Genomic DNA, 14,217 nt, shown 5'->3' on the forward strand with positions numbered 1-14,217 from the left:
GAATTTGAGTGAATGGAAATAACCTGTTTATATTTGACTTTGAGTTATATTGTATAATTATAAGACTGTAAATAAGACTTGTAACTGCACTAGCATTATAGCAAAGTTATTGTTCAATGAACAAAGCAACATGCTTCAGAATATCAATACTTGCAGTTATTCACATACCATAAGCTCTACACTTCTGCACAATGGTAATGATCAAAACTTCAACATTCAACAACTGACAGTTTTTTGCAGCATTATGTCATAGGCTTGGTTGAACAAAAATTGACTGTGGTCAGATCACCTACCAAAATAGTTTTTCCATGCATGTTTCACTCTGGTTTGTTACAGCCTCAGTTTGCGACATCACTGTTACAGAGGGACTTCCAGTCGGTTCCGGCTGACTGATGAGTTCAAATAAGCATCTCTAAGTTGAATAATCTGCAAGAGACAATAATACTTTGGATTATGCTTGTTGATGTCACTCAGCATTTCATAAATCCACCCACTGTGCAGGTCTTAACACTGTAAAAAATGATCAGTTGAGTTAACTTAAAAAGTTATGTGGAATTTATTGTCAAGTTCACATAAATACAATTTTTCAATATGCATGCCATGAAGTATTTTTTTTTTTTTTTTAAATGGGTGATTCCCCATAGGCACATTAGCAACTAACCCATGCCACTCTCACTCCATACAGGCGTCAAAGTTGCATGTCTAATCTCACAGACAGTAACTGAACTGGGCCACCTGGCCAGCCATGATCTGCATGTTCTTAATAATCTCACCAGTTTTATTGTATATTGACTCATTTTAAAGCTCAGTTTCTCCCTTACAATTGCCTTAACTTTATGGCTCGAACACTAGTCCAGAATCACACACACACACAGTTTGTATATAGTGAATCTGTTATCAAGGGACATCTGCTGTGCAGAACAAAGAGATGAATCTAAACTTGATTTATTTTCCTAGGCCTACTTGAACTGCTGTACATAATGACTCAAGTCTTTACAAGGACAGTATCTGTTTTCCTTCCTGTCAATATAGGATGTGTCCACAAGATAGCAAATACCTTTCTTTTGAGATCTTTGTAACTGGGACATCTACATGCTTTTTCCTCCTTCATTCTCCCTATCCCACCTCGGATGCACCACAATTCACACTTGACAATCTGTATACCAGTCAAATATATGCGTACAGATAGAAGGGAAGAGAAGAAGAAAGTGTGCATGTGTGAGAGAGAACAGGCGCGTTCTTTCAAAGCAATGTAAATGTAACCCAAGCCGCAGTGTAGGTTGACTAAACACTCTGAGCCCAGGTGGCTAATGGGAGACCAGGATGACCAAATGACCACCACCATAGTGGATCTATTCTGATGTCTCTCCCTCTCTCTCTCACTCCGGGGGACTCCAGCTCACTCTCTCTCCTTCTCTCTCGATTTCTCCATCTGCTACGTATTACACTCGTCAGCTCTTCTGTTTGTCCAGGCAAGACTCGGATGGGTGGTCTTCAGATAACAGAACGCCAGGGGCCTCCCGTGTCACCAAATTACCCAGACCTCTCTGTTTTTCCTTCACTCCTTTCAAAAACATGCAGGACTTTGCTGCAAGGGCTAGAGTGGATGGCAGACACACACTCATCACTCGATGCTGACGTAAACCTCATCAGGAATATCAAACTGTCTGTGCATGTAAGTGAGTGTGTGTGTGCGAGAGAGAGACAGCGAGAGGAAGGGACTCCCATTTCTAATCTGGAAATGCTTTCATTAAATCTGTACAAATTTCGTAAAAAAATAAACTAAAAGATTTAGTAGATAGATACTTCCCTAGGGTGCATTTCTCATAAACAAATCCCCAATGCTCATTTTTATGTCCCATTTACAGATTACGAAAAGTATTTATAATGCACTAAAGTATCTATTGAACAAATTAAGGTGTAAAAGAAAGGTTCATTCAAGAACTTGTTACACTTTATATAATTATGTTTGTCTCTTTTAGAGAGAGAGATTCTGTCAAAAAAAAAAAAAATCTGGTAGTCAATCAAGTAATATAGTATTTAAAATATTAAAAGATACAAAAATAAATTTTTCAAATGATGTGTTGGTTGGATTGAACAAGCATAAAGATCTATTAGGTCTCCAAAAAATGAAACCATGAAAGATGTTTGACAGTGTGCTCCCGGTCAGCGAGGTGCAAGAGCAAGTACAGAGACACAGTTATTATGAAGTGGTGCTAGACAAGGACATCTTTAAACTATCAGGTATTAGAGCTTATTTGCATGTGATCCTTATCCTTATTTGCATGTGAGCTTATAAAGTGTAACCCAACTTTTTTCAACATTTATAATAATAAGAAACGTTTCTTGAGCAGCAAATCTGCTGAAAATTCATATTTGCCATCACATGAATATATTACATTTAACATCAAAATAGAGTTATTTTATAACAGTTATTACACTGTAAAAAAATATTGTTGGTTTAACTTAAAAAAGTAAGTTACCTGGTTACCTTAAAATTTTGAGTTCATTGAAATTAAAAAATTGAGTTAATACAACAAAGAGATTGGTTTAATAAATAGAAACTCAAAATATTATGTTATCTGAACCACATTAATTATCTAAGTTGATTTGACAAAAGATTAAAAGTTGTGATAACAAATCCTGAAAATAATTTTTTACAGTGTATGTTGGCTTGAAAAAGCCAACGTACTAATCAACTATTTAAGCTAGTGTCTCCTCCTATGGAGTTTTCAAGCTACAAGCACCAAACTCAGGTCAGACCTTCAGACTGTTCTGACTCTGTATGCTATACATCTTTTCTAAATGATCAAACTAACAATTTTCGATAAATCTACAAAAAGTCCCATGTACTTTTATTGAGTGTGTCAAAACTTTTGTACAGTTACACATATAGAGTATTTAAGCTGTCTATCACTAGGAAAGCTTACGGCTATCCTAGGACAACATGCTAAAGAATGCTAGCAATATGCTAATTCATGCTAGCAATGTGCTAAATCATGCTAAAACATGCTAACAACTTCTTGAAAAATTTTAGCAACTGTCAGTCTTTTAATAATCCACACGGTACATTCCAACAGAGGTAGCAGTCCAACGAAGCGCAAACATAGACAAGACCCGACAATGAAACACAAAGAGAGCTGAACTTAAGAAGGGGAGATAATGACACACACACACACACACACACACTTGATAAAATCAAATGAACAGCCATGACAACAAATTAACTAAGGCAGAAGGGTTAAAACACAAACAATGTGTCAATGTGGTGTGACAGCAATACTGTATCAACAATGCATGTTTTCATTTTATTGACTTCTTTGAGTAAAATCTTCAAAAGCTTTTCAGATATTTAAAATGTTCAGACAAGGCTTTGTCAAGCCAGCATTAAAGTTTGTCATCAAACTTTACTCATCTAGTTTTAAATTATAATATTTCACAATATTTTTTATCAAATAAATGCAGCCTTGGCGAAGATAAAAAAAAATGACCGACCCCTAAACTTTTGAACAGTAGTTTGTATTACTTCAAAAATGCTAAAAAAGCTAACGGACCATGGCTAGATATAGACCTTTTAGAAGACCAGAGGATTCCTTAGAGATTCCTGTAAATAATAAGATGAGGCCATTACAGGGTCTTGTTGACTTAAAGAGCCAGTGACAGCATCACAAGAGAAGCCTAAGCCTCATTCTATCTGCATAAGTACACAGACTCATACACACAACAAAAGAGCACAGGACTGAGCTGCTGTAATCTCTAAACTGTGTGCTCATGCAGACAGAAAAGGGGTGAGGGGTCATGGGTGAGAGGTCGTACTACTTATGGCTGGGAGTGATTGGAGAGGCTGAAGACATGCACAGATCATCTCTTGTAATTTAAGAGAGCTAATCTCCTGATCAAGTAAGTCTGATAGAGAAAAATTCATTTATTGCAACACATTTAAACTCGACAATAAGCGCACAGTCCTGTGTTTGTGTGTGGATGTGCATGCAGAATGAGGGTGGCATCTTCAGCCCAGCTCGCAGGTGGCCGTGTCAGTGTGCTCTGGGCCGTGAGCTCCAGCTAGGTCGCAGGTCAGCTGCTTTATTGGAGCCTTACTGACACACACTCTCCCTCTCTTTTGTCTCCCTCAACATTAATACTAGACTTTCAAATCTGCTCCTAACAAGACACACTCTCACACCCAGCATGTCTGCCATTCTTCATTATAGAGAGAGCGACAGGCTCAGATAGCACATTTCAACAGAGGCTCTTTTAATAAGGCTACATGATGACGATTAAAACACATCTGTGCCAAAAACACTGCATTAAACTGCTTAGTGAAATGTTCAGGATGTGGATGAAGTTACTGTACACACCCACACATATACAGGAGGAGAGTATGACAGAGAGAGAGAAAGACATCAAATCTGAGTGTCAGCTTGAGGCGAGACTAAAAGCTAGGGTCAGTGTGTTTTAACAACTTTCAGCGGATCATTAGTTGCAGGTGGAAGGAATAAATGACCGCATACTCTTCACTGTTATTTTTTCTATCTTTATGTCATATATTTCCACTTCCTTTCCACAGTTTTCTTCAGTAAAAACAGAGAAAACAACAGTGCTAACTACAATTTGGGACCACCAAGGAGACTGTTTCTCTGTGATTAATGAAAAGGCCCCAGAAAGGTTGCATTAAAGTTTGTGTAGAATAAGAAAGAAGAAAGAAGGGCTGTCACCAGAATAAAATAATTGCATGTAATCTCTTTGTTGGTGTTCAATTCATAAATCTTGAACTGCGTTTGAAATTTGCCTGTATTCAGTAGTGGCCAAAAGTGATGTCTGACCTAGGGAAATTGGCTTCTTCGCACTTTATTAAAACTTTTGTATTACATATTTTGTATGCATGTTGTAAAGTTGTGCCTTGAGTGTAAAACCAATGTACACATTCCAAGTTTCAATTGTATCATTTGTCATGAGTGAATTGTGTGGATGTAATTTTTGGCCAAGTGGACATATGCACTCATTATTCCCAGCCTATAATTCAATAAATCACTTTGTAGCAGGTATTAGCTATATTGTTAGAAGTTATTTTGTGGGGTGAAAATGGCCAGATGGAGAGAGGTGTCCTCTGCAACCAAGGAGGATAATGTTGAAATGGATAAATCTGGTCAATCGATTTGCAGGATCTGAATGGTCACAATGTCCACAGAATTATTTCAAAGCATAGTGAGACAACTATTAAATGTATATTTACTACATTAAAGGTGACATATTATGCCCCTTTTCACAAGATGTAATATAAATCTATGGTGTACCCAGAATGCATCTGTGAAATTTCAGCTCAAAATACCCCCCAGCTCATTTATTAGCGCTTGTCAAAGTTGCCCCTTTTTGGATGTGAGCAAAAAGATACAATAACAAAACGCGAAAAAATTCACTCATCCAAAATCTCAGAAATAACCAGTAGCGAAGTGCAGCCTTACAGAGATACTCAGGTTGCAACTTTTAGACTGCACCTGGACGTTTCTGAATGGTTAGTGGATACATTTATGTAGTTGTTGTGGAGTTACATTGATTCATCTGTTTCTGGGGGATTTCCATTGAAAATAAAATGAATCCACTTCTCTCGTCTCATCTGAGGCTGGGACTCTAAATAGTGTACTGTGCTCGCCAACGACAGAACAGTTCGCAATGCTTTGCTTGACCTTTGCCATTGCGTTAGAACTGGTTACTCTGTTGTCGCTTGCGAAAACCAAATGGCGGCGCCGTGGATGGAAACGTGCAGATTAAGGGGCGGTAATATTATAATAAGATCTCCTTCCTCCGAAGGGGAGCGAAATCTGATCGGCTTATTTTTGACACGCTTGCAGAGAAAGGCTTACCAAAACAAAGTTACTGGGTTGTCACTTTTCACGTTTTCTGGGTTGGTAGATGCACCGTGGTAGTTGTGGCCAGATCGAGGCTTCGTAGATCACTGAAACAGTTGAAGCAAATGTGCCGTATTGTGTCGAGGCTTTGAAACAATCCGACACCCGTGTCCACGGTGAACCCTAGTGGTCAGAACAGTGTAAATGCAACAAATGTTTTGTTTGTTCTATGAATGGCTCAGCTAAACAGGCCAATAAGAGACTATTAACTACCATTATTCATTTGAATTATACTAATGAATAATTAAAACGTCTACAAATGTATAAAACTGATCAGATATCAGGTAAAACCCACAGACACTTGTTCATTGGTTCTCAGTGACTCCTCATGATTCATGGGTTGATAGAGATCATCATCCCCAGCGGTGCCGGTGAATATTGAAATTTTTTTAAGTGTTTCGAAACGTTCAAAAAAATTACGCAATGAAGCCTCGTTTACTGAAATCACGTGACTATGGCAGTTTGATACACGCTTCGAACCACTGATTCGGAACAAAAGATTCGTAAAGGTTTCGAAGCTTCATGAAGCAGTGTTTTGAAATTGCCATACACCGTGGATCCAATTATAGCACTTAAACATGGAAAAAGTCTGATTTTAATAATATGTCACCTTTAAGTTTAGTGTATTCTTCTCCCTTAATATAACGTGCTCCTCATATTTGTTTAATAGAACCTGAAGTGTTATTAAAAGGAAATACTGTGCAAATATCCCCCTGAACATCACTTTTTGCCACTAGCTACTATGTGTGTGTGTGTGTGTGTGTGTGTGTGTGTGTCTGTGTCTTTTCAAAATTCACTCAGTTCCTTAAAAACAAAATAATACATGACAAAAATGTTTGCAAATTTTGTGTCATGACGCAATGCCTATTAGCAAATGTGTCACCTTTGACCCATCAGAAATTACAACTTTCATTTAGCAGCCAGTAAAAACTTTTGCTTTTTTATTTTTATTTGGTTGGAGTGGGGGAGATTTTTGTGAATTCTAAAATAAAATGTTTAATGATTTCCACAAAAATATTAAGCAGCACAACATTTATATTAAGAAGAAATATTTCTTGAGTACCAAATCAACATATTAAAGGGTTATTTCACCCCAAAATTTAAATTCTGTCATTAATTACTTACCCACGTCGTTCCAAACCTGTAAGACTTTCGTTCATCTTCGGAACACAAATGAAGATCTTTTTGATGAAATCTGAGAGTTTTCTGTCCCTCCATTGACAGTCTACAAGACTACTACTTTGATGCTTCAAAAATTAATAAAGAGATCGCAAAACTAATCCATATGAATTAAGAGATTTAGTCCAAAATGTTCAGAACTCACTTAAAAATGTTGGGTTAAAAATAACCCAACGAATAACCCAACTGTGGATTGGTATAGCACCTTCCCAACTGTGGGTTATTTGAATGTGAAAAAAATCTTACTGACCCCACACTTTTGAACGGTAATGTATTTTTGATCAGTTGACATACTTTTTATTAGGAATTAGTGCAGACAGGTCTCTTCTAGTTAAATACATGTCCCGATTTCTATAATGTGCATAATGTGTCGAGGAATTCAGAGAATGGAAATCTGTCATAAATATAACTTTTGAATATTTGTTGTAACCACAATATGCATCTAAACACAGCGATCACATTTAAATATTAATGGGGACGGACAAGAGAAAAGGGAAAAAGAGATGAGCAGAAATGAAGGGTTGATGATGCCCACTAAAACCACACTGAGTATCTAGCAGAAGTTTCTTTTAAAGTCCAGAACATATAAAAGGTCTGCCATCAACACATATAATCTCTTATATAAAACGCCTGCCATCAACACATATAATCTCTTAGCTGAGCCCATTGAAAGCCAGGGCTTTGGGGTTAATTCACCCATCGCTCTGTGTTTGAATCAACTCCAGACTCACATTGAGATGAAAGCCCGAGAGTCCCACGGACGAGCTGCACCATGGGGCCCGCTGGGCCTCTTCAACGATGCCGGATTACTGCATGTTGGTCTGGCTGGGACCTCCATCAGGACAGGGAAACTGAAAAGAAAAACAATAATTAGAGATAATTGCTTGTGTCCAAACATGAACATTAAAGCCCCCTCCCTCCCTCTCTATCTCTCTCTCTTTCTTTGACCCCCCCCCCCCACCACCACCACCATCACCATCACTACCTACACCCCCCCCCCCCCATCTCCCAGTCTCTCTCTTTTGGTAGTATATCGGGTGCAAAGAGAAAAACACACCCCTGTTTTGACAGCTGGGCAGGCGAACATAATTTGTGACAGCTGAACTGAAACGTCTTTAAACAAGACGGAAAAGAAGAAAAGGGGGGTTTGAGTGAGAGACGGCGGGGCAGAAGAGGGAAGAGGATGGAGGAATGTGGAAAGAGAATGAATTATTGAAACAAAAGAGAGAGGACAAAAAAATTGTTATTCATGCAGGGCTTCATATGCATCCAAAAGTTGAGAAAGAAGACCAAACTAAAATATGGGGAAACAAAAGAGAGAAATAGAATGAGAGAGAATGACAATTTGAATGATTTGAAACATTTTGAAAAATCAAAAGCTGTGCAAAATAGTTTCACCCGAAAATCTCACTTGAACATGGTGTCACGGAAAGTTTGACGCATTGGGTTAATTTGCTGCTTTGCAACTGTGACCTCTGAACTTTGAGGTCTAAGGGGGTCAAACTGAACCCAGAATGAGGCAGCCAAAATCATGTCAGTCTGAGGGAGCAATGTCAAAGGTCACCGGTGAGATCTTGGGGTATATGGGCCAAAACAAGGACCATATGTGAATAGATACACATTTGAAACCAAAATAACCCCTTATTTCCCATCCCCTCTAACCCTTGTAGGCACACGCAGACAGACCCACCACAGACATACTGCATCCAAATTGAATTAAGTCATAAATAGAAGTGCTACATTGATGCTAGAGAGGCATTGACGGAACATTGGCTGACCGCCCTGCAAAATTGACAGTGACAGAAGTTTTCCCTGAAGGAAAATACTAATGTAAACAATGGAATATGGTTTCAAAATATCCGCACTCCCAATGCTGCTTCTGTTTATATTTCTTCACCAAAACTATTCCAGTTTGAGCACGAGACAGAATTATATTGGGAAGAAGAGGTGGGATGAGGCCAAGGCCAAGATGCCACCTCTGGCCATTTCGTTTAAATAGGGAAATATTTCATGAAACTGTCGTGGAACTTCGATCAGGATAGCATGCACGACATCCCAGACGTACAGTCCCCCGTTACAGAACAACTCCGATTCACTCTCTCCCTGCCTCACACATGCCATTCATTAAACACCAGTCCCATAAATCCGGTAAAGTACTAATTCAGTACAACACCTTTACTGGCACTTTAATATTCCTCAAGCAACCTGCATGAAATCCTCTGGACCAACAAAGATTCTGTGAGGAACATAAGTGGCTTGTGAGTGTTTGTTTGTGTATAGTTTGCACACCAAGAGAAAGTGCGAGAAAAAGAGACATCTCACTGATGCTCTCTGTACTAGGCTGCGTTTCTTTTTCCAGACAGCAATCAAACATCTGCAAAGATCATCTGAGCCTTATTAGGTTTCTCTCGGTTTTATTAAAGACAGGGACATGATTTCTCCATCAGATACAGTATTACCAGTGGACCGCAGCCTAAAAATGGCAATCAATAACCCATTCAGAACATATATGTGATCATGTATGGCTCATGAGGTTCATTGCATTGTGCGTTACATTATGACATTTATTGAGGGGTAATGAATTGAACTCTGGAGCGCAGTTTTTCTGACAAAATGAAACCCGCTTTGCAATGAAGAAGTATCTGAAGACAATCCTGACTTTTGTCCAGGACCATAAGTGAAATGGATCTTGAAACCTTGGCATAACTTTTAAACGTAGTTTAAGTTTTATGATTCCCAACCACAAATGACTTTTCATTACTAATTGTTTTCTGAAAAGAAGATATTGATTTAAGAAAGACGTTTTCATCAGTTTTAAACAGCTACATTTTTCCACTCTTAACCACGTTTCCCACAGTCCAGCTGTTAATAATTCATTTTTATAATTCATATTTCTAGCCATTACACTGTCTCATGTTCTTTATCTGAATCGGTGGAACACCTGTTTGGTAACAGAGGCCAGAGTATAAAAGTCCAGACGTGAGCAGTATTAAAACCGTGTGGAGAGGAGGACCCATATTGGCTCCAGAAGACACAGTAACACACGAGTCAATGGCTTTCTCAGGCTGTGGAGAGCAACTGGCGGCCAGAGTGAATAAGACTTGAATGGGGGCCTGGGGACTGCTGATAGATTTGCCATTAGAGCTACTTAAGGCCCTCACACACATCAAACAGCCTGCACACGGTAAACATTCATTTTGGCACTTGCTATATCATAGCTCAGATTCTCAAAAGGAAGCATTCTTCCCTCATTGATCGTTGCATAGGGAAAATGGAGTGGAAAAAAATGCAATAATGTGTGTGTTGGGGGACACTTGTCTGAATAACAGCCTTCCTGTTTCAGAAAAGTAATGTATGAGCAGTGGTACAATGTGTTCAGCAGATCCGTTTGTGTGCATGTGTTTATATATACGTACAGTGTGTGTTTGAGACTGTATGTAAATGAGCTGCAGTGTCTGTGAATCATTTCCTGTTTGCCATATTGATCTAATCATCCTGGGGTTTTACTGTCAGATGCACCCCAAACAAACTGTGTTGTGTGTGTGTGTGTGTGTTAAAGTTCAGTTAATGCATTTGATCGCTTGTGCATAACCTAGCCATTCATGCACTACGTGTGTGTATAACTGTAAGCGTGCACGTCATTAGTTCAAGTGTACACATGTAGAATACAGCGTATGAGTGCTTAAACCTGTATGGAGTAATAAAGAGTGTGTGAGTGATGCTCTCTCTATCTGGGTGGCAGTACCTCTAGAGGGGCGTCTGGCTCTGCTAGCAACTCGAACAGCGGGGGGATAATTTGGATTTGATTGGTTTCACATGTTTTTCATAAACAACAAAGCTCTCTCCCTTCGTTTTGCTCCGCTGTGTTTGGCTGAAAACATGGAATCCATTTGTCCCCTTCTCCCCTCTTTGCTATTTAGCATTAGTGAGCAGCGTGTCACGTGTTGAACAGACCACCAGCACGACGGGCATCTCAGTTATGGTGACAGACTTTAACACTAGTAAACTGGCATTTTGCAAAACACACTCCCCACAGACTCAGATATATGCAGTGGATTACACACATGTTCTGCTCTCTCTATGCATAATAAATGACATTCACAAGTCAGGTTAAAGATGCACCAACTCTGTAATAAAAATGTCTGATAAAAGGTGTTCAAACCTGGTGTTGTTATAGGGAGGCCTTCTTTCTTTGAGCTAATGTCCCTGAATAATGACTAGGCTCAACTGCCTTATTCACCTCATCCAAAGGTGCTCAGTTTGATTTAAGTCAACAGCTGTGTTCGAAACTGCCGGCCAATACCTTTGAGATGAATGGGAATGCTAAGGAATTGCTTTATCTAAATACATAATTTACAATGTCTGGCAGATTGGCATACTACCATTTGACCCTGCTGGTACATGCAGGAACTGCACCATCCAACTGCAGCTCATTTTACCCCATAAAAAAAAAAAAAAAAATAAATCCAAGTGACATGCAGTATACATCTTGATATTATTTAGTTTACCAGTGCACAATTCTAAGGGCTTTCAAAAGCGTGACATTGACTTATTTTATAATAATAATAACATCTTCTTTTTCTTATAATTCCTGACAAATTATTTAACATACGAAATAACTCTTTTGTTTGAAATATTAATTGAATGGATGACAGAGTGAAGCAAAAAATAATATAAACTGAAAAAAACAAAAAAAAAAACGAAACAGGGATTATACAGCATAAAACATCTCTTTTAATAATTTTTTATTTTTTTGCTTTAAACAACAAAACAATACAACATACATTTTAGAGCCAGGGGAGCAAATAAAACACACACATATATAAAATAGTAATATTAATAATAATAATAAAAGAAAAAACAAATACAAGACCTTTGTATCAAAGATTTTGAAGACAGTACACAAATGAACAGTCTTGATAGCTTTTCCAGCCTACTAGATTGAATAGTAGAAAAGTAACTTTACAATTTTTTTTTGTAAAAAAGTAATTTTACAATTCAAATACAAAGAAAATGGGCTTTTTGTTAGAAAACTTACACTTATGTTATGGATGTGAAATTTGACTGATAAAATGAACAGATTAATTACAAAAGCCTTCTTAATAGCGTGAAACATATCTATGGAAGGGACTTACATTGATGATGACGTCACTACTCAAGATGGTCGCTAGAGAAGAGTTTGGGACTGTTTTAGTGGCAATTTTTACGAAATGATTCGTACGGAATGTATTATATAGGCCTAAAAGTAGGCTATAAGGCCCACCCCGAAACAAAAACGTAGCCTTTCGTACGAATTCATACGAATTAGCCACTAATACGCCAAAACGTAAAACAGTTAGGCTACGAATTGCCACAAGAATGTGTTTTACGAATTGTAATTATTTATTGCTTTTAAGAGCTCTATAAAAATCACTGGTACAACATCAATACAATAGCCTTATAAAGGTTAAATAGGGTAGGCCTACTTGCGATTTATCTGTTGCGATTATGATGATAATCGATCATTTAGGCATCAAGTAGCCTAATTGATAACCAGAGACCTGACGGCATTTAGCTATAGTTACAGGTGATTGGCTCAAACACACCTGGCAACAGAAATGAGCACCGATTTTATAGCTATTTTATTTGAAACAGTTGTTTTAAAAATAATTAGTTTAAATTATTATTATGTATTTTAGGCTAAACAATTTACCACCAGTTACATTAAAGCATAAGTTAGCATAATTGTATCCGGGGCCCTGCCAAACAAACAAACAAGTGCTAGGCTACTATAGAGTTGCATGGCGAAGTTAACAGATGGCTTCCTCAAGGTAATTAGACCTTCTTGTTTCAGAGACGCTTGTGTTAAGGCTTCTTTATACAGCAGAGTTAAAGCTGCTCTATAATTTTGTGTAGACTAATGTTGCATAAAAGCCAGACAAAAAATATGCCTGCTCTGACCCATCTCAGCCCTTAGAATAAAAGTTTAAATTGCTAAGTAAATGCACTTATGCCACCTTTGAGCCTGTGTAAAGACACCTAAATGCCACTTCAGAAGCGCATCCGTGACACCTTTGCAGTTACAGTGTAAATGTGGCGTGAGATATTGAAAGCTGTGTCATCATGTTGCTCTAAAATTCAGACAGCCAGTGGAGCAACCCGTATGGTTGTGCATTCACTTTCCTCCTGGTTAATCTGGACAAGTTAAGACGTTAGACTTGTTCTGTAATAAATAAAGCGGTGCTCTCCAATAATGAGCGCTGTCGGCCACCCGCGATTTACTGCGCAGTGAAATTAATGAAATTCACATTGCACTGCGGTCTCGATAAAAAGGCACAATACAAATTCTGGGACAATGTTTAAAAATGTATTGGAAAGCAATTTTGCTTTTTGGGAACAATTTTAACTGTTTAAAGTCAGCCAATTTATAGATTATAACCAATCGTAAAAAGATACATGCAGCCAGTTTAGCCAGCCTTAGTTATAACTTTGAAAACAGTGGAGACAGTAATTGTATAAATGTCAACATTTACAACAAGAAAAAAAAAATTAATAGAATTTTTCGTGCTGCCTTATTATTTGTTTATTCATTCATTCTTTTCTATCAGGCGCTCCACTCATAAAATGAATATTTCGATATTAAAATGTTGGACACTGATTTCAGACGACTCAGCAGGGGCTTTGGAGAGTAGGCTTAAAAGTAAACTCAGCACTGGACCGGAAATTGTGTTCGTCACTTTTCTTTCTTAAATAAAATGCAACCTCATAATTTACCCAAGCAAGCTTGTAAAAAAAGCAAAGAAAAAGGATTAAGCACATCATTTTGGTAGCAAATGTTAATTGGGATAACAGCAATGTCAATGGCAAAAACGTGTCCTAAGCTGAATTTATATAAACCACGTTCGCAACAGACAAGCACAGACGCTTGAGTCTTAGTTTGAGGCATTTCCCATGGCCTGTTTAATAGACCTCCTTGAGCAGTACCCGAATTGGCCATTCAATCCCATTTAACGAAGGAAGGTTGTATGAGCAGATGCTGTTACACTCTTGAGGCAGAGATGGCAAATGTTAAAAGCACCTACGCGGAAAGTACCGGTTGCAACTCCTCAGTTATTCTTGTTTAGAAAGTGTATTTGTATATTTGCCTTTTGCC

The sequence above is a fragment of the Scardinius erythrophthalmus genome (genome assembly GCF_964197995.2).
Source record: "Scardinius erythrophthalmus genome assembly, chromosome: 5".
In the NCBI taxonomy this organism is placed as follows: domain Eukaryota; kingdom Metazoa; phylum Chordata; class Actinopteri; order Cypriniformes; family Leuciscidae; genus Scardinius; species Scardinius erythrophthalmus.